A 20,753-nucleotide genomic window follows, 5' to 3' on the forward strand; every position below is an offset into this window, starting at 1 on the left:
AAGAGTCCGCGCGCACGGCAGGCTGCCGCGCTCACTGCCCCGAAGGTGCGAATAAAGCGTCGCCCACTCCTCGGCCGTGGCGTAAGGCAGCCCTTTCGGCCGAGGAGTGCCGAGGCACAAAAGCGAGGCGACTGATAAAATCCCGTTATTGTCAATTTACGGTGCCACCGAACCAGCCAGCTGCAGCCCCCCGCCCCCTGCCCCGAGCTTCCTTTCGCCTCCCTTATGTCTGAGGCCCGTCCGGTATGGCATTTAGTGTGAAATCGTGGATGAATGAATGATAGCCCGAGGGTGGTCCTCACACGGAGGAGCTCTTGAGTCCGGTTCCGCGTTCCTGAGCCTGAACTCCTGACATTTAGTCACGTAAAGAAACAGTGCCTGCAAATACACATTGACGGTGCGATATAGTGGAAAGATAGGAAGCACAAGAAAAAAGACAAATACGTTGTGACTGGTCGGCAGAGATCGTTGAGAACGTCGATGTCGTATTAGAATATGAACAGTTTTTTTTTTGTCGTTCTTCAACGTGAGCCCTGCGAGTCCTCCACATAAGCAATATGACAACACAAGCCATCAGCCGAGAACAGCAGATGGGCGATACAAAAGTGTGGCATGCATTTAAAATGAAAAAAAAAAGATATGAGAAAAAAAAGAAATGAGAAAAAAAGACCTTGCGCAAATGGAACGATGCGCGTTGCAATCACGATGCAACATCAAAAGTTACGTGCTGCCTTCAACGTATAAAAACAAGTTTCCTTATGTGTTCATGTTGAACGAGGTCGTGGTTTTTCTTTCGGCAGCTACGTTTGATAAGATAATAATAATTGTTGGGGTTTTACGTCCCAAAACCACGATATGGTTATGAGAGACGCCGTAGTGGAGGGCTCCGGAAATTTCGACCACCTTGGGTTCTTTAACGTGCACCTAAATCCAAGTACACGGGCCTCAAGCATTTTCGCCTCCATCGAAAATGCTGCCGCCGTGGCCGGGATGTGATCCCGCGACCTGCGGGTCAGCCGTCGAGCACCATAATCACTAGACCACCGTGGCGGGTACGTTTGATAGGAGCGGTACGCAATAAGAATCGTGTAAAGTGCACGCTAAGGAACCCCAGGGCCACTAAAATAATCGTCATTCGAAAATATGGCACAAAATCATGCTTATGCGTGGCTGGTACGTGTGAACATTACGTCTTCATTCAGCATATGGATCTTCAAAAAATATCCACTTTTTTTTAGGTTTTTTGGCATTTCTACGCGATTGTGTGATGTCGTCACTTCATCGGAAATGACAAAACTGCTAAACTGCCTTCGTGTAAATCCTCGTACTAGTGCACTGTAAAACTGCAGCGTCGATTGCACTAACGTATCTTGTGGTTCTCTGTAGAGATGTGTAGAAAGTTTAGAAATGGCAGTAAGCTTATTTCGTCATACAGGTGCGTTGATGACCTCGCAAGTGGTTGTGGCGAATGACAATGCCATCGAAGCTGCAATTATAAAACGCAGCTTGCACGTCGATTCAACCGGCTTTCGACAACCTAGGCTCGCGGGTAAACACCTTGCACTTTTCCGTAGAAATTCTGCGACTTAGTGCTTACAGAAATGAATCTGCCATGGTTACCGCCCGCTGAAGAATTGCCCGTGCACCATGTCCAATCACCGCCAACACAACAGCGGCAACAGTTGTCTGCCTATACCGATTAATGAATGGCCTGTGGTAAGCATTGAAGAAGTTCTTCGACGGCAATATCGAATATAGGGCTTAACACTATAACCTGCTTGACGGATCAATAACCTTTTTGATGGGCGCACCGCACCGTCCCTGTCAACAAGAGCGTTATGCCACCCTTGGAGATGGTATACTAGTCTATGGTTAACGGCACCGCGTCAATGGTTGCTAATGACGGTATCGCAATAACAGTACCCACAGGGTGAAGTGGCAGTCACCACGTCAGCCCACGATTTCAGTGGGAGGAGAAACAGCGGTTATAAGCGTAGTCAATAACTTTCAGGCGCTTGTTTTCGTTAACGGCTCGTCGAAGTCATACGCACCTTAGCTTTCCGTCTCCGTTTCCCCGACTCCACAGTGTATAGGGACGTAAATGGGAGTCTTGGTCACAATGATCTTTCCTGCCTTTCTCCTCTCGTATCAGAATGGTCACTTCGAACGAGGATTCCTTCGAGTGCCATCGAGGAGCAAACTACAAAACTCAGAGAGCTCACTGCTGAGGTCTCTTGGAGATGGGAGAGGAAAGTCGCTGGTGGTAAAGAGGTGGTTTCAAGCCAAGAAGAAAACGTAAAAGTTGCAAGCGACGCGCAGTCTGGACACCATTGACACAACCATATGCGAGCTGACGCAAAACGGAGTTGAAATCATGTGTTTCGTACGTGCCAAAACAACGGGACAGTCATGAGGAACGCTGTAGTGAGAAACTTGACAGAACGATGTCATAGCCACCAAGCCGTCGCGATGTGTTTATAAAGTGGATTGTTACGTGGCAATCTAGATATTAAAAGGCGCTTATGGACATCTCCTTGTGGTATCCTTGTAGAACGGTATTTGAATTACGGGTTCCGCTAAGTGAGAGATGGTTCCTTATTAGGCGGCACACATTTGGTTATTACTATTTTGAAACTAGAAAAACAATATGACCACGGGGTAAAAAGTAATCATAAATTTTCTTCGGATAAAACTGCTACTGAAAGGACTGAAGATACAGAAGTTTGAGGGCACGCAGTGCCGCTGACACACCACTTCAGCAACAAGATTACAAGAAGTGCAATGGCGCAATAGCAAGGCAAATGCACTACGCAGTTTGGTGAATCCCCCGCGTTCGATGCGGCGCGGGATTTAGGCGCCATTTAGCAGACAATCAGCCGTATGACGGTTGTTTGCTGAGATTTCCTTGCACAGATTTGCGAGTTATTTCTGTCGCCGTGTTCTCCATAATTGTGCGATAGCACGTAAGAGACTAAACGAGATAACACGAAACAAACTTTAACATGTCGTTGCAAGTAAAATGTCAGCTATCGCCAGTATCATGTCGCATAAGTATAACAAAAATAAACTAGCCTAGCTGTCTACGCTCTGTATGACACGCAGTTGGCTTCAGACAAACGACTTCACGATGCAAACACCAGCGGAACTTGCTATTATAAGTAGATCACCTGAAATAAATAAATAAATAAATAAATAAATAAATAAATAAATAAATAAATAAATAAATAAATAAATAAATAAATACAAAGATGGCATACCGTCCCGGCCTTCACGTCCCTAAACAACAATCTGGCAACGACAGACACCGTGGTCGGCCAATCTTAAATATATCTGATTACGATACCCTTATAGCTGTGTGTAAGTGTTAGTGAATTTCTCAACTATGAGAATGCAGTCCCGTCCTTAGCGGTAAAGTAGCGACAAGCGGTGCCTTGTGGCGCGCTAAAATCGTGGAGATGCCGTAGAAGGGCTCCCACGCGACGCTTCAGTGACCTCACTATCATTATGCGTAAGTAAAACGACATCGTTGGACTGATTAACAGAGCCTTTCTGGCTTGTTTCGGCATCTTTTTATTTTGGCAAATTGGTCGGACACCATGACACTGAACTCACCTCTGCACATTGCCTCCCGGGTGATCAGACACTCACGGCTGTACGCGTAGATCAGGGTCTGACGAAGATCAGGGTCCAGTATCGGACAAGTTCAGTATCTGGCTCTCCCTCAATAGCAGCTGCAGAAATGCCAGAAGCTGACTTTTTATTGCAATCACAATGTTCATCAAGTCTTTTTTTGTTTGTTTGTTTGTTTGTTTGTTTGTTTGTTTGTTTGTTTGTTTGTTTGTTTGTTTGTTTAGTACTGCACTCTGGAATAGAAGCACTTTCATGCGTTTGGGATTTCCCCAGTGCCCTCTTAGCTTAAGACCAATATTTCCGCCGCCTGTAGTGACAACAAAAAGAATACGCTCCCTGAACGTATCAAAACTCTGTTAAAAGATGCGAGAAAGTGTTCGCTCGGCATCACCTCGTAACTACCATAACTACCTGGGGCCGTCAAATTTCCCGGAAAGGCTTCCCGGTCCCCAGGGGTAATCACTGAGTGCATTGTCGTCATCGGAAGTCAGACCATGCGCACGCTCCTTCCCTTTCCTTCTTTCTTGCTGTTTATCGGGACCAAGAGCGCCACACTTTCCAAGTGCCGGGCCTCTCGTCACGCCACAACGCGGGCACGACAATCGAACCTCCTCGGACCGTTGTTCCGTGACGATGAGTTGCCTGCAAGGTGCGCAGCCAGGCTCTCGGTGGAAGAGCGTGTTCGGGGGCCCAAACTGCGCCCGGTGGTATCCCCCGGGACACGTGACTCTGGCGACGGCGCAGACAGCTTTGCTGCGTGAGGAAGCCGGGCGAGAAAAACCTTCCCTTTCGCCCCCTTCGGCGAGCTCCATTAGGAGAAAGCATACTGCGTCGATCGGCCGGCTGAGCCGAAAGCTCGGCACGTCGGGCCCCGATGAGGTTTGGGCCCCAACGAGGTCTCTGCGGACAGATGAGGATGCCGCGCGCGCCTCGAGGCTTCCCCCCCCCCCCCCCCCCCGTACAAGCGCCGACCACAAGGCCACTGCAACGAGCGTCGATGCCGGAGAGAGACCATCGTGACCACCTGACACCGCGGGACCATAGTAGCCCCAACAACACAACCGCCGAAACACGCTTCCGGAATTACGACCAACTATTGTTCTCTTTCCTTCGGAGTAATTGCGCATCTGCTTGATGCAGGCGAGCAAATCTTCGCTCAGCTTCGGTTGCACGAGTCGGTCGGGCTGTTGTATTGCGCCTTGAAGTTGTCCGCTACCATCTGCCACGGAAAAAAAAAAACGAAGTGCTCGTGTCACACTAACCGTGTTTATCTTGCTTAACTATCAAAACCATGTTGCCTCGTAACCCATAAAACCAAGTACAAGATGAAATGCTTCGATGGATGAAGTGTGAATAGGGGAGCTTTAAGGATATTATAGTAGCAAAACGAGCTAGCAAATGCGGAAAATAATAAAAATAATAAAATCAGTGAACATGCTTACATCTTCGAATTATTATTCATTCATCTCTTTCTTTTTCGTCATCGTCATCACCATCCTGTTTATGCCCATTGCAGCAAGAAGATTTCTTCCTCCCAACGTCTCATTCAGTTACTTGCCAATACTCCCCGCTCACGGCCACGTTTCCTCCTTCAAAGTTTCGAATGGCAGACAGTGCTACCTGTGACCACTGCAGCAGCGAAGAAACCATCGAACATATCCTGTGTCGTTGCCCTCAGTACAGCTTCCAGAGACAGTCCCTCTCAGCACTGTTTGCGCGCCTCGACGACCAGCCACTTTCTGAGCAATCCATATTGGAATGCCGGAAACCTGAAGCTTCGCACCAGAAAGCGACGAAGGCGCTGCTGAAGTTCTTGCGAGCAGCCCGCCTTGTTAAACGATTGACACTCCCGTGTGCCTGTGTGGTTCTACTTGTCTCCCTCCCTGTTTTATTCTTCTCCTCCTGGCTTTTCTGTTTCCCCTTGCCCCCTGCCCAGTACAGGGTAGCAAACGAAATATTTATCTTCCGGCTAGCCTCCCTGCCTTTCCGCATTACATTTCTCTCTCGCTCTCTCTTTTACTTGTTGGGATTATTGGGACACTTCGTGCCCGGTATCTTCAGTGCACTGATAGCTAAGCGCAATAACACATTAAGAACATTCAAGGTTTTTGGTAAAGAGTACAAAAAAAAATAATTGCACTTCTTAGTTGTCGCCAAACATATCTGTGATGCCCAAATTGTGAAACACAGTTTCAATTACAGGGTCATGTAGAGTCATATTGTAGCATTCCAGGCACCTCCAAAGGCAATACAATTGAGGGGAACAGTCATTTCTTGCCTCTAGTCTTGGGCGTGCCTAGAGTTAACGAAAATTCTGCTTACTATTTAGTAAAATAGCGAAACTTAGTTTGCATTATACTAAAGGAATTATAAGAAATCATCTTAAAGATGTTACAAAGGGGATTCGGGAAACATTATGTTACCAAGTGCTCCGTTTTTCTCATGAGCGTCCCCACGAGCCGTTTTATGCTACTTCCCATAGGCACTGAGTTTTCTATTGTCTGACCTTAACATCGAAGTTGACGATACATCATGCTCAATTGTCGCAGCTTTTAAGGGTGCCACCTGTATCGGGTTTATACAGGGTGTTTCACGTAACTAGAGCCAAATATTCACAAAAAGAACTAGTTAGCCTCAACTGATTGAAACCAATCTATGGGGTACATTTTAGCGCAAACTATGAAAGAAAGCACAGGAAAAGAGTAGGGGAAAGCAGAAAGGTCGAAATTGAAACCAACGACATAGTTTGCCGGCATCTGGCGCAAGTTAGGGTACTTTTTATATTGCGCTTAATTGATTAATTAACTAAGATCAATTATGTAACATTTTTCATATTTACCTTCATGCCCACTGCGTTTCGTTATGTTCTAGAGGGCATTCAAATGACCAATGCAATTTTTTTGCGACAAAGTACATGCTGTGTGATGATTTTTTCCGGCGTTTAAGGGAAGCCCGCGAAACACGACCACATGACTGGCCCCGTGCGCGTACTGAAGCGTTCTAAAACGTGCTTTGAACGGAAAAACCCGGCGCTTGTACCGCGGCTAAATGAGTGGCCGTGGTTCTAGGCATCGGCGTCACAGTGCGTCAGCTTTTTTGAAGGCCGCACACGGCAAGGAAACGCCATCGTCCCTGAGACGCGATAGGCTGGAAAAAAAAATATATATATATATATATACACGAATACGAAGGTGGAAACAGACTAGCGCTGCATGAATCTTCTCTACAGCATGCCAGCCCTTGCTTCTACAAATTATTGACGCAGCCTGCTTCTGTAAAGCATGGTTTTCTGTAAGCCAACCGTGCTGTGCCACAAAGGTATCTTTACAGTTGTCGTTAAGTTGTTTACAGAAACATCTATCTATCTATCTATATATCTATCTATCTATCTATCTATCTATCTATCTATCTATCTATCTATCTATATATATATATATATATATATATATATATATATATATATATATATATATATATATATATATATATATATATATATGCCATTGTTGGGGGAGAATAGCGAGCAGAGCTACGATGTAAATGCCTTCCGGAAGTTAATTCGATAAAAAATATAGTGAAGTAAATGATGAACAAAAGAAAATTTCAAAAGCACGAGCGTTTGAGAAAATCTGCCATGACTCGGATACAGAAACGTCACCACGTGAAACGCTCAGAAATACGCCGACGACCACGGACCGAGTTGAGGAACTTGCATAGGCTCGACCAGCAATAGAAGCTCCGGTAACAAAGAGCCCGACGCTATTACCCTGAACCGGACACCCGCTGCGCACAATAACTCTCGGAAGCGGAAATCTGAGCGCAACGGACGTCGAGTGAAACACCTCACTAATGGGATGTCGAGCGCCGAGGCATGCAAAAGGCATACGGAATGTCGGGAGGAAAGCCAGACCCGATCGAACTCTTTAACAATCTTGAGTGGTTGTTCGGCACCTTTACAGCAGTGGATCGTTAGTTCATGAAATGTTTTCAAACGGCCTAGAGCGAATGCGCTTATATGCGAAATGCGAGTGATAACGTCGAATTTGCGCGGTGTTTCCTAGCGCGGCGAGCTTAATGCTTACCAGCTTACAAGTATGTTCCAGACGCAGGTCGTACTGCTATTATTTCCATGACAACTGCGATGAAAATGATTAACTGATCTCATTTATGATGCCTTTACTAGGCACACACGAAGCTAGATGCGCTTGCATCGAAGATTGCCAAGTCAGCGTCCACTTGGGCATAGCTAATTTTGTATTTAGTCTGTGTTACGCCGATCCCACTCCAATGAAATCATTGTTCTCCATACCACCATGGGAAAAGGCTTGTTGGTACAGTATATCGGTTGTAATTGCCATTTAGGAGTTGAAATAATTAGAGTACTTTACCGAACCCTGTCATAAGCACCACAAAGTCAACCAAGGGTGCTGCAATCTTTTTTTAACACGAAAGTGTTTTATGCCGGGGTCCACCAAGACTTCATTGACGTATTTCCGTCACGGAAATGACGTCAAAAAAATTTACACGATCCGATGGCAAAGAAAAAAGGGTTCCGCCAACGGGCATCTAACCCACGACCGCTCGGTCCGCAACAACAGATGCCGTTCACGCTATCCACTGCGCCACGGTCACTTTTTTTTCCTTTATTGTCTGCGCCACGGTCACAGACTGTAGGAGCTTTACAAACGCGCCCTTTATATCTACCACTCTCCCGGTCGGCGGGGTGGTGTTGCGCTCTGGGAGCTGTAAGGTAAAGTAATTCGTCATTACTGTGGACTCCGCGATTGGCACCTGCAACGCGTTACACGTCCATTCCATTCGGCGCGTTTTCAATAGAAGTTCAATTTTGTCAATGCCCTAACACACCGCGAGGTGGCGACCTAAGCCCAAGCGTCGTAAAAGCGTCGGCCTCGCTCATAACATCACGCTAATCCAAACCAAAAATAGCTCTGCGACGCCCGCCTGCCTCACCTGGCTGTAACACCGCGTTCCCCGCTCACGCGCTCGCCCCGAGAAAAATCGTGGCCGGGCTACCGGGGCGGCACGACGCGCTTTGCGTTTTCCTCCAGTCCGGCCGTGGTATTCAATCACATTTTAACATGCCGCGGGATGGCGACCAAGTTCTGCGTCCAATATGCGACGCTGTCCTGGCTCTAATTGTTCTCTAATTACGCTTTCACCGTTAACTACTACAGCTACCACAAGGGTTTGTTTAATCATTTAACATGGACGTTAGTCGTCGGGATGGAGATGTACCAGCAATCATCAAAGTAGGTGCATACACGTTAAACGGTTCCATTAGCTGCCAGACATCAATATACATTGTGCAAACTCTCTTATATCAATGTACAGTAAACATTCAGTTACTTCTGTAAGGGCACGCTTTACTTTCGTGTTATTCCGATTCCTATGACGGAGGGATCAACCATATTTTTTAAAGAGCAGCAAACGTAAGTTTCTCGAACGTCTTTTAAACTGAAAAAAAAAAAAGCTTTGTACAGTATCTGAAGCAACGTGGAAGCGTCGTGGAAGCGACTTCACTTCAAAGGCCAATAACTAAACAATATTTGACCGCTGCACAGACAATAGAAAATACAATGACGGAAAAATTTTCGTTATCTGCTAAACAAACGGATTTTTGAAAGAGCACCACCAGTCATGGCGCCATGAAATAATGAGAAAAGAAAAACAAGGAAGGAGCATGCGGAAGATTTTCGCGTTCCTAAAAGTAAGCCAACAAATTTTACTTGACCGAGAAAGTGCATTAGAAACCTGCTTTCCAGAACGGTATCCTTCCAAAAGCGACAAAATGTCACCTGTGATACAAACGCCACATGACCAAAAAAGCAATAACGCATGTAATCCACGGAAATATATGTCGAGGCGTTTAAGACAGCTCTATTGCAGGGCACTTAATTACCCTTAACCCGGCAGAGGGTTAGACGGAGTGATGAAATTAAGAAAATCGCAGGCATCAAAAGAGAGGTCAACTCGCGCAGGACAGGGTAAACTGGCGCTCATAGGGAGATGCCTTCATCCTGCAATGGGAACATGTAGGCGTATGATGAAGATGATCAAACCAAAACGCCGTGACTGCTATAATACATAATCGATAAAGCCATAGCATAGAAAGCCCGTACTAGTCGCAGGCAAAGAAAGTAAGCTTGATACAAGCATGAATTCGACTGAAGCTAAACAGTTGACATGGCACGTCTGCAAGTAGGCTTTGTTGCGTGCCTTGCCAAACGATTCGTCATTCCACATTTTGAATTGAGTAGTAGTGGAGCCTCATAAACTGTTAAACGCCCATATCTCTCCTGTTAGGCCAGTTAAAATGAAGCAGCCCTCTACGGAGGATGGTGAATTGATTAATTCCCCCGTTCTAAGTTTCAATTTTAACACGAAAGTGTTTTATGCCGGGGTCCACCAAGTACATCCGTCACGGATATGACGTTGATAAAATGGACGCCAACGGGTCAGAAAGAAAAAAACCAAGAAAAAGATACCTCCATTGGGAATCGAACCCACGACATTGCGGCCACGACGGCAAGCGCCCGACGCGCTACCGACTAAGCTAACTCGGGAGATGGTAGACACGGCGCGAACGCGCCTTATATCTTTCACACATTCTCTTTCGCGGCGGGCGGAGCGGGACGGTACCGCCGTCTGTGAGATGTGAAAGAAAGTAATGCTTCACGATCGACACTTACTAGCGCTTACTCCGAGATTGCATGCGATATCGGAGGTCATGGTTAAAGCGTCTCGATACCAGAGAGCTAGACTGGCCGCGTTGGCGTCGCCGAGGCACCCTTGATGCAGTTAGGTTCTTTGCCTTTGGCTTCGTGTTAGCGTGCGTCGGCTCATCGGAGTAGTCCAGCTTCTATGTGCACCAACGGGATTTCTCCGCCACCGACTGCTTCAATTGCGAGAGCACCGACTAACAAATCTGCTGCAATATGCGTCGCAGAAAGGATGCGATTTCGACGGGCGAATGTCGTGCCTTGGTGGAGCGAGAGCAGCGCCTGCGAGACAGAAACCAGAGGGACGCACGCGTTTGCGGCTCAGGCTACGAACCTCCACCTCCCGTGTTGCTGAAGCGCAACGTGTGTTATGTATGCATGAGCACAGGCGTCGGCTACCCATTACTAGAAAGCGCACGCCATGCCGTTTCTCTCCTTAATTGAGGACGCTTTGAAGAAGTGCATACCGGGTACCAGTGTTGATTATGAGCTTGTTGATGTCATCCTTACGCGGGATTCACGATTCGCTGTGTCCAAATATATGTTCACACCGTCAGCTACCACAACGGTTTAATCACGATCATGGGCGTTAGTCGTCGCGATAGACACATGCTGTCAACATGGGTGCATCCACGTCAAACGGTGCTATAGCTGCCCAACACGAATAGACATTGTACAAGCTCTCATATATCACTACACAATAAGCACTACTTCTGTGAAGACACGTTTCACTTTCGTGTTATACCGATTCCTATGTCGGAGGGATCAGCCATGTTTTTTTCTACAAATACGACATGTGCTGCTCCCCTGATGCTTTAAGAAACAAAAATTGGAGTATTTTTTATGATACAGTTTCGTAAGCATTGTGTGCCTTGATGGCTAAAGTGGAGGAAAAATAAAAAACGGCATTCTTGGCCGAAGGTGAAGCATTGAATGCGACAGCATGACATCACCTGAGCATCCAGATACCGAGCATCTCATGACGCTGACATAGAAGGCCGGCAGCGTCGCTGCAGGTGCCACAACTGAATAGCTCGCGAGATTAGACGGTCGGAAAACGATCTACATTTGTTAGCGACCAATTACAAAATTTAGTTAGTTTGATTTTGATCTCTACTCTTCGATCCACTCCGACCAGATAATGCACCACGATGTGGTACGCACACAGCTGCCTCGAAGAAAACCGGATATGTGTTAACACGATGCCGGCACCGGAGAGCAGGACCTTGTCCTAGCTCCGCCGCACAGTGACTGCAGAGTGTGGCTCTGCGTACAAGCGGCTTTGTCGTTTTTGCGGCCAAACGTACTTTGCGTCTCGGAAGAACTAACCCACCACGCGTGGGCAACGCATCCGCTGTCGATACTGGCGATGATGCGAACGCGCCTGGCAAGTGAGCTAACGTAACGTTAGAGGTGAGCTCTCGACAGAAACGATTTCCTCTAGCACCATTCAGTACCATTTTCAAGTTGTTACTTTGTCCCTCGCCCCCAACCCGCCGCGGTATTCCTCTGTGCATGCGCTGCGCTACTGAGCTCCGAGGTGGTGTGTTGGAGCCCGGCTCTGGCGGTGGTATTCTGAGGGGCCGAAATGCAGAAACGGCGGTGTAGTTAAAGAACTACAGGCGGTCAAAACTAACGGAACGTGCGCCTTTACGGCTTGCCTCGTGGTAAGAATCTTCCTTCGATTCTTTTGCGTAAGCTTTTCCTCATACAAGACCAACGCCAGGCGAAGAAAGCTTTACAGTGCGAACGTTAAGCCAAATGTCTCGTTTTGTAAGTGCTACACGTATGTTTCTGGTTATTGCAGCACAAATATATGTGAACGAATGTAAATCAACAGCTAACCTTGATATTAACGACGCGTCTTGTAAACAACAAGTGAACTTCAAAATTTAGCGAATACTATTATCTTTTAGGAGATTTAGGAGAAGCAAATTTTGTTGAGTAGTACGTGGGTCGTGTTTGGCATGCTATACCATACGTCACTCGTACAGCGCACGAAACGATAAACAGTCGGGAAAGGTCCGAATCATTCTGTGTGATTCCCTAGAGAGCTAAAGTGCTGCTATGCACAAATGCAGCTATACAGAATCCGATCCGACCACGAATTGCAAGCACTGCAAGCACCTAGGAGTCAGTGCCTTCGCGGCGACAATTACAATATCATCTGTATTTTAACTGCAGAACAATGTAGCTTAAGAAATAGACATGCGAAATCGGCTCAAATGGTATCAGCAACTAAATCAATAAAGTTAGAGTCATCGAGCTTCCAGGATAAGCATTTCGGTATAAGCGCACAAACCTGTCGTGTGTATAAGAAGTACGTGAACCAAGAACATATATTACAACTCATATATAGCAGCCACTGTTTTACTACTGTGGGCTCTGTCACACATTGGCCGAAAATAAGCGCACCTGCGTTAAAATTTTACTGCGCCCTGTTGCGATGGAGGCATACTTACCTGCTCCGCTTTTCTTCTCCTTGGCGAACTCTTATTAGTAAAAAAAGTGTACACATTCAAACGAGGGTACCCTAAGCGACTGTGCGCAAGGCGTGACATGCTCGTTAGGATACAATAAGAGCTAGCCGACTAACGACAGCAGGTGCGCTTCACGTCAGATACCGCCTTTAACGCACGTAAGCGTGTGTTAAATGCGATGTTGACACATACGCCGAAGTTAAGCTTAATCGTAGTGAAAGCCTGGCAACCACGCGATAACCCTGTGTCGCGCCAGCGAACTTGACTTCTCAGCATTCCCCGAGAGCTCACATGGCACGACGGCACCGCTCTGTCGGACCCGCCACACTGGCGTAGAGGGGCGAGCGCTACGCGCGAAGAAAGGAACGATTCGCGCTGCCATTTCTTTACCGGGTGTATTTCGCCAACGTGGCATCCCCTCTCGACTTTATTTCATCCGCATTCCCCCTGGAAAAGAACTTTCACGCGCTCAGCCGCTGCAAATCGACACGCTTGCACGGTCTCGGATCGATAGCCTCGCAAAGGCCGCAGCAGGAACGCAGTACTGAAGTAGACAACCATGACGACGACACCGGCTAAAATGATAGCAGAGCTCACTTTCTCCGACGCCTGCTTCGCACACCCGTTGTGCGCTGTTATCTCGCCCTCAGCTATCGTTCCTTCTCCACGCCCGTGGGCTTCTTGTCTGGCGGCGCACAAAGGGCCAAATGACAACCCCCTTTGACGGCGGAGCAACACACGTTTTCCAAACATGGCGACATCGGATTTACGGCGCTCGTTGTCTTCGGCAGCGAGAAAGCATTGAGGAGCAGAATCCCGATGAGCGGACATCGGAACTTGATGGCATGCGACTCGCCCTATACATTGGCTCCGTTCTCGCTCGCGATAAGCGTGCGAACGGCCCAAGGAAAAGGGTGCGATCATTCCTTTCAAGGCCGGTGTCCAGCGTGCGTTCTGCTTGATATAAGCTGAACACTTGCACTGACAATGACAGCAAAACATGTTTGCGTTAACGTTGTCGCATTCTTCCTGCAATGCAATATCTATTTTGTTAGCTTTGTGACGTATAACACAAAATTAAAAGTTGTCTTATAATATCATCTTCGCGAAGAGAACTGCCACAACGTTCACATTCCCGTTTGCACGGACCACATAGCCTCGATGTGGACGTACTCGTCTGTACTGAAAAGACCTGCCGTGAATGCGAGGTACGGGCTAGTAACACGGAGAGTAGAAGTAAATGACATGAGAGTGAGTGCCTCAAATGCCAACTGCCTGTGTGGCTGGCCATCCAGAACGATCTCCGCAGCATACGGCTGTTATCTGCCATTCTTTTCATTATTCTGTGTGCAGAACAGTGAAAAGAGCGCATGCCGGCAGCGACTAGTTCTCGTCTGTTGGCGGCGGCGGTGGCGGTGGCGGCCATACAGCCTATGGCGTTCCTTTCCCCTCAGTAATATTATTTAAAAGAAAACCGGCTAATCGCTCAACAAAGTCCTTTCCTCACCTGTTCAGTCAGGCCAGGGCCCAGCCCGGCCGGGCGCGAGCCTCCATGCGCTGTTAGGCCTGTCGCAGGGATCGGGCGCTGTGGGCCGAGTGCGCCCGAAACCACGCCGCGGCGGGAGCCAAGTGTGCGGGCAACGCCGTGGCCTGGGCCACCGACTCAACCGACTGGCGACCGCTGGCCTCCTCTTGACATGGAGCGCGGTGCGCGGTGCTCTCGCTGCTGTCACAGCCAGCGGCTGGCACGCGAGCCGCGAAAGCAGCCGGAGCTGGCTGCCGGCAAGGCAGACCCCGCAGCACCGGGGACGGGCGGCAGCTCTTGTTCGGCCTAGCTGCTGCGACCGCTTGGGCCTCACGACCGCGCACCGAAGGGGACGCCGACGCACCGGCTCGGCCGCTTTGTGACTCTGCCGCCCGATGGCGCCACCGAAGTCCCTTCCCCCTCGTTCCACTGGCGCTCCTCTCCGATCCTCTCGACAACCGCCGCCACTGCTCTCCGCGCACGGCTCTGCGGCTGTGGGTATGAACATTCCGATGTGCAGGCCGAGAAGACGTTCGGGCGAAATGCCTCGACGAGCTGGTAGGAAATTCCTGCGTAACTGCAGGCAGCTACCAGAATTATACGGTGTTTGGAAGCTGAACTCACAGAAGGTAGTTACTCGCCTAATTAGAAAAAAAGAGATAAGTGTTCCCTATATAAAAAAGGAAGCATTTCTACTGGCACTTGTTAATAGTGGTAAGTGGTAACTCTGGTGGCACGCTGTGAAAGAATGAACAGATTTTATGGTTTAATTTTGGAATTTAAGTGCTCTACAATAAATCATGCGACGATATTTTCGACGAACAGTCACTCAACCCTCGGTTGTTTCTCATGCCTCCACTTCGTGGGGTGGCACATTACACATGGTGTTTTCGAAAAACAAGATTAGCACAGAAAGTAGAGAATAGGAAACGTCTGAGTATATTCGAAATTGCAACTTTGTTTGCGAGGTCTGTGATAGACGTTCGTGCAGCTAGTTTTGAATATATTCATTTCACAATCATTTAGATACATCAGTGTACGTTCCCTTTCGAAGCACTCCGTGTCAGACACAATACACAGGCTCCATCTCCTCTTTCTTACATCGCTGGAAGCATTCTTAACAGTCTTCTTCTGCTAGGCACTTAGGCAGCGATGTTTTCTTTTCAATCTTCGTCATATCCCCGAAATGCCGTCCAGGAGCACCAGTTTGCATATGGGAAAAATGAGAAAGTCGCAGGTGGCCAAATCAAGCAAATAAAGAAGCTTTTCGGAAGTAGAGAAGGAAGGAAAACAGGAGAGAGAGGAAAGGCAGAGTTGTTGACCAGTTTAGCATAACCGGTATGCTACCCTGCAGAGGGGAAAGGGATAGGGGAAATTGAAAGAAAAGTAAAGAAAGAGAGAAAGAGGGGGGAGCACACATACAACGTGACAGTCCAGCATTGTTGTGCGGCATACGGCACCACTATCCGTCTACAGCTACTCGTGCAAGTCTGTTGTCCTTATTAATTTTAACAGTGCCTTCGTTGCTTTACTTCACGACGACTTTTCGGGATGACATTCGAGGATATCGGCTAGCGACATCGGTCTGTGGCCAAGGCGAGCGACAGAGATTGCGAGTGATCGTCTCTGCAAAGCGTAGCGAAGAAAGTCGAAGAAGATATGCCGCAAAGTCTCGTCGATGCCACAGACGTCGCATAGAGCATTGTCGGCCATCCATATACGAAACGAAAACGACTTTGTGAAAGCCACTCTTGGCCATAAACGGCATAGCTGAGTGCCCTCTCTTCGGCGGAGTCCAGTTGATATTTGAAACCCTAGCAACGCGTTCAGGTGGTGTGGCCGATAGTTTTGGCTACTCGCTGTATTCAGTGTAGAGTGTGTAATGTCCTGTGCGATCATTCGATGCTTGGTAGCAGCAGACATTGAAAGGGGTATTGCCTCTTCCTTGTCGCCTTGCAAAGCCAACGGAGCAGCATTATCGGCATGTTCGTTGCCTATCGTGGAGTAGAGAAGGTGTTGCAAAAAATCTCGCGCTATAAATGCAGTATGATCAGGGGCAGTATGTTGATGAAGATTAAAATGCCCCCTTTCCGAAAACTTTGGTTGCACACGACGCTCACGATCTTTCAGATGCTCCAAGACCTCCCCGTAAGCAAACTGCCTTGAGAACTTCATCTTCGGGTGCGAATTCGTGGCGCACAATTCCACAGCAGTCGGAAAACACGATCAACATGACCGACCTTTTTATTTATTCTACCGTGCTTCTAGCCCCCTTGGCCCACAATTTTTTTAATCCTTGCTCAGCTTGATGTCGTGCATTGCATGTTTAGCAGCCGGTGATGACTAGCAAAAGGTAATTACTGTCGTCTGAAGTTTTCTATTCTATGCAGCATTCTTTCGGACATAACTTTTGCTAAGGAGTGAGCTCCATTGGCGCCCCATTGGCACAATCTTCAATAAAATTCTTTGGGGACGCACATGGTACTTTCCCAAGACAAATGCTTCTGATTACAGTTCAGCCCTCATTCAGCGGTCACATCAGACAAAAAAAAAACGCATACAACTGATGTTCTCATTCATTCATTCATTCATTCATTCATTCATTCATTCATTCATTCATTCATTCATTCATTCATTCAGCTGTGTGTGTCGTGTTTTTCTTTTCTTTTATGTGTCGCACTAATTCATGTTGCAGTGATGGAACACCAACTCGCCCAAACAGCAACCCTTTTAAACTACATTTTTGAACGTTTCATCAATTAATTAATTAATTATTAATTATTAATAATTAATTATATATTTTGCTTGTTAACTTGTAAGATACTGCAGGCCTTACTGCAGGGCCTAGAAATAGTGGCAGTAGGATGCGCAATGAGCGTTTGCGATCAGCAGAGCGTCGCTCACAGCAACATGAGATCTCTTCTCCAATCCACACTGACTCTGACCAGGAAGCTATCTTAGAATGTTTGATTATTCACTACCCTTTTCACGAGCATGATCCGGAACTTCTGGTTCATTGTTATAGCCGGCTGGGCATATTGGCGCTATAGGTGGCTGACCTGCTATAACCGCAGACCTCTGCGCCTACGCGTAAGGTGATGTCCTGGACACAAATATATGAGCCCTGTATCCAGGGCTCCCTCCGTGGCCCACCTAAACAGACCCAAGCTATCGCTCCCAGCCAGTGAGCCTTCCTTGCCTGCTGTACCTGATGTACCTGCTGCCTGATGAGCTGGATACGAACGGGCTCCGACGCCTCATCGACTCCACCCTTGGTCCACTCCACCATCTTTTTCTCCTTTTGTCCTTCTTTCGTCCCCTTGTCCCGTTTTGTGCCAGATGAATTATAATTCCCTCCGCGACAGCAAGGCTTAGACCAGTTTGCGGGTATAATTTCCAAAGGATGTCTTTCGCTTCGAAATTGGTTGAATGCTGGAAGTTGGACTTCTTCTCAAGATTACCATTTGTGCAAAGAAGCACGCTCTACAGGCACTGCGTAAGGACGAGTACTGTTAAAGGGACACTAAAGGCAAATATTAAGTCGACGTTGATTGTTGAAATAGCGGTCCAGAAACCTCGTAGTGCTACTTTTATGCCAAGGAAGTGCTTATTTTGAAGTAAAATCACGTTTTAGTGGTCCGCATCGCGTTAGAGCACTTCAAATCACCCGCCTGAAATCCGACTTTCATACGTCACTGCTGCCGTGCCCAACGTTGCCCGCCTTTACTGCGTGGCCGCCGACACTAGTAGCAGCAGAGCGAAAGTAGCGGGACCCACAGCAGCAACAACGGCCATCAAAGCCATCGAAGCCATCGAAGCTTGCCGTAATCGCCGCAATGGATGTGGACGGAGAACTTGACAACGAGACATTGGCTCGCGACGCTGGGCTCCAATTCAGCGACTTGAGCCCCGATGAACGTGGTTTGCTGCTGAGGGCTCGTAGTGCCGGTGTCGTTGCATGCGGCATTTTGTCGAAATTTCTGTCAGAGCGACTTTCACGAGCGCGCAAAACACACGCGGCAGTACGCGATCCCGAAACTACCACTGAGACGCGGAGTTCTGCGAAAACGGAACCTTTGAACCACGCGCGCCCTTCCCCATGGCAACGCCACAGCGGTTCTTTTTTACACGAATCAAACGGAAACGAACAAACAGCATTTTATTACGTCTCTTGATGCACAGAAGGTTCTTTTTTATTGCTGCTAGATTGATTACTAGTGATTTATTGTAGGCAGACTCTCATACGTCATCGGGATCACTTCGAAAATGTCCCACTCGTGGCGCTCATCGTGTGATACATTTAGCTTAATTTCTCGGTAAGTAGGGCACTGTTGTTGATAATATTGCCGTTATAGAAGTTGTCATACATTGAGCTTTCACTCTGACATAAATTGTTATTTCCCTTTAGTGTCCCTTTAAGGTTTGGTAGATGATTCAATTATGACAGAAGCGGTTCGAGAGTAATGCTGTTAATGCTCGAGTAATGCTATTACGTGTAGCTCATCTTTCATTTTTACTCCAGGCTGATTCTTTCTGCATTTGCGTGATCAACTTGGGTAGCTTATCTCCTATTTTATCGCTGGTTGCAGCCTAGATTGCACGAACTTAGCATGGAAGTAATACAGTGAGCCCGAACAAAAGGTGACCGTTGTATTGCGAGGAGCCCGATTTCTTCACAATAATAAAAAAAAACAATACCGAGATAATCATAAACACATAAAAACAAAAAAATAACGTAGCATAACCTTGGGTACCGTATGAAAGCGAGAAAAACAGGAATAATTAATCTGGGCACGCCATCTGAACACTTAAGAGCCGAAATCTCACTGCCGTAACGTAGAACAGACTCTGAAATAAAATGTCCAGTGTCACCATTGAGCTATGCAGGGGTTAAAATAAGTGCGCTTGAAAGAAATGAACGTGAAATTGTCGTGTTTGCTTGAACGAGAGAGATAGGGAAATAGATGTTCAGCAGATATGAGTCCGACCCTAAAGTGGGTGAAAAGGGGAGTGTTAGATTTCGTGGTTAAAGTATGTTCTAAGGATCGCTTTTATCGCTAATAGTTATGGAACAAAGTCACAAGGACACCACCCGTCGTGTCAATATGCGTACGGCTCTTGCACACAATACTATGCAAAGCTAATGTGACGCTAAATGAATTGTTGATAGCAACACTAATAATAAGTGCTAGAAGACTCTGTCAAAAACTTCAAAAGATCTGCGGAACGTGCATATCACCCTTTTCTTCTCTCGAACCGAGACGACGAGGAAGGTTCTCCCAGTGATTCTGTTTTTTTTAAAAGCGTGCTATCGTCGGATAACACAATAAAATGTTATCAGTGAAATTACAGGCGATGTTCGACATAAAAAATAATATGCGAATTGGTTGAATTTCACATCCTTGAGCTGTAAGAGTCATATTTTTTCATATTATCGCGCCAATTTTTATAGTGCAAATACATAAGCAGTGCCTGTGTCTCGTGCTCCGTCTGTCCGTCTTCGTAAAGTGTGCGCTGCTTCTTTTTTTTTTTTTTTTTGCTGACTTATGACAGATACACAGTCTAAAGCTAAAGCGATCGGCAAGCTAGCATGCACTCATGCGAAGGAGGATAAGTTCAGCGCTAATTGACGGTACATGGCAACAATGAAAAATGTTTAATAATCCTGCCACTCATGAATCATAACCAATTTGATGTATTATGTTTTTTTTTTAACAGAAGGACTGCGGGGAAGGAGGGGTCGGGCTTTTAAGAAAGTTGATATGTAGGGCGGGGATGAAAATACTTGATGCCATAAACTATGAAAGCTTCATTAGTTTGCTTTTAATTCCAGCTTTATTTTCGCTCAATAATTCTCTGACTTCTCTTCCGAGATGTCTCCTGAAGTGACTGTCATGGAAGCCATTCTCGATAAAGGGTACTGATGTCGCAATCCTGTAAAATTTCTTTTTAACTGCGATGTTCCAGCGAAGCCGTGAGGAAGATATCTCAATCTAAACGAAGTTCTATTTGCGTTTGGTTTTTGTCTCGAAAATATGACCTGTGAGGTGTGTACCACTTGATAATGGCACACACCTCACAGGTCCTATTTTCAGGAGTACTATAGCCTATCCAATAGGCCTCATAATGCTCTTGCGTGTTTGTACGTGATGTAAAGGTATTTGAAAGGCCTCGTAATTAAAAGGGCTCAATTTAAACAGGCGGTAAAAAAAAGAAGATGACCTTATTTTTAGGTCAGGCGGTCCCATTCCGCCAATTTCCCACAGGGTGGGTGCCCTCCCAAGCGACTACGCACTTCGTTCTGCCGAGCACGTGGCCGGAAGTGCGCTTTACCGGTAGGTACCCGGCGGCAGCAGTTCTCTGCCTCCCACAGCAGCG

The sequence above is a fragment of the Rhipicephalus sanguineus genome, chromosome 1 (genome assembly GCF_013339695.2).
Source record: "Rhipicephalus sanguineus isolate Rsan-2018 chromosome 1, BIME_Rsan_1.4, whole genome shotgun sequence".
Taxonomy (NCBI): Eukaryota; Metazoa; Arthropoda; class Arachnida; order Ixodida; family Ixodidae; genus Rhipicephalus; species Rhipicephalus sanguineus.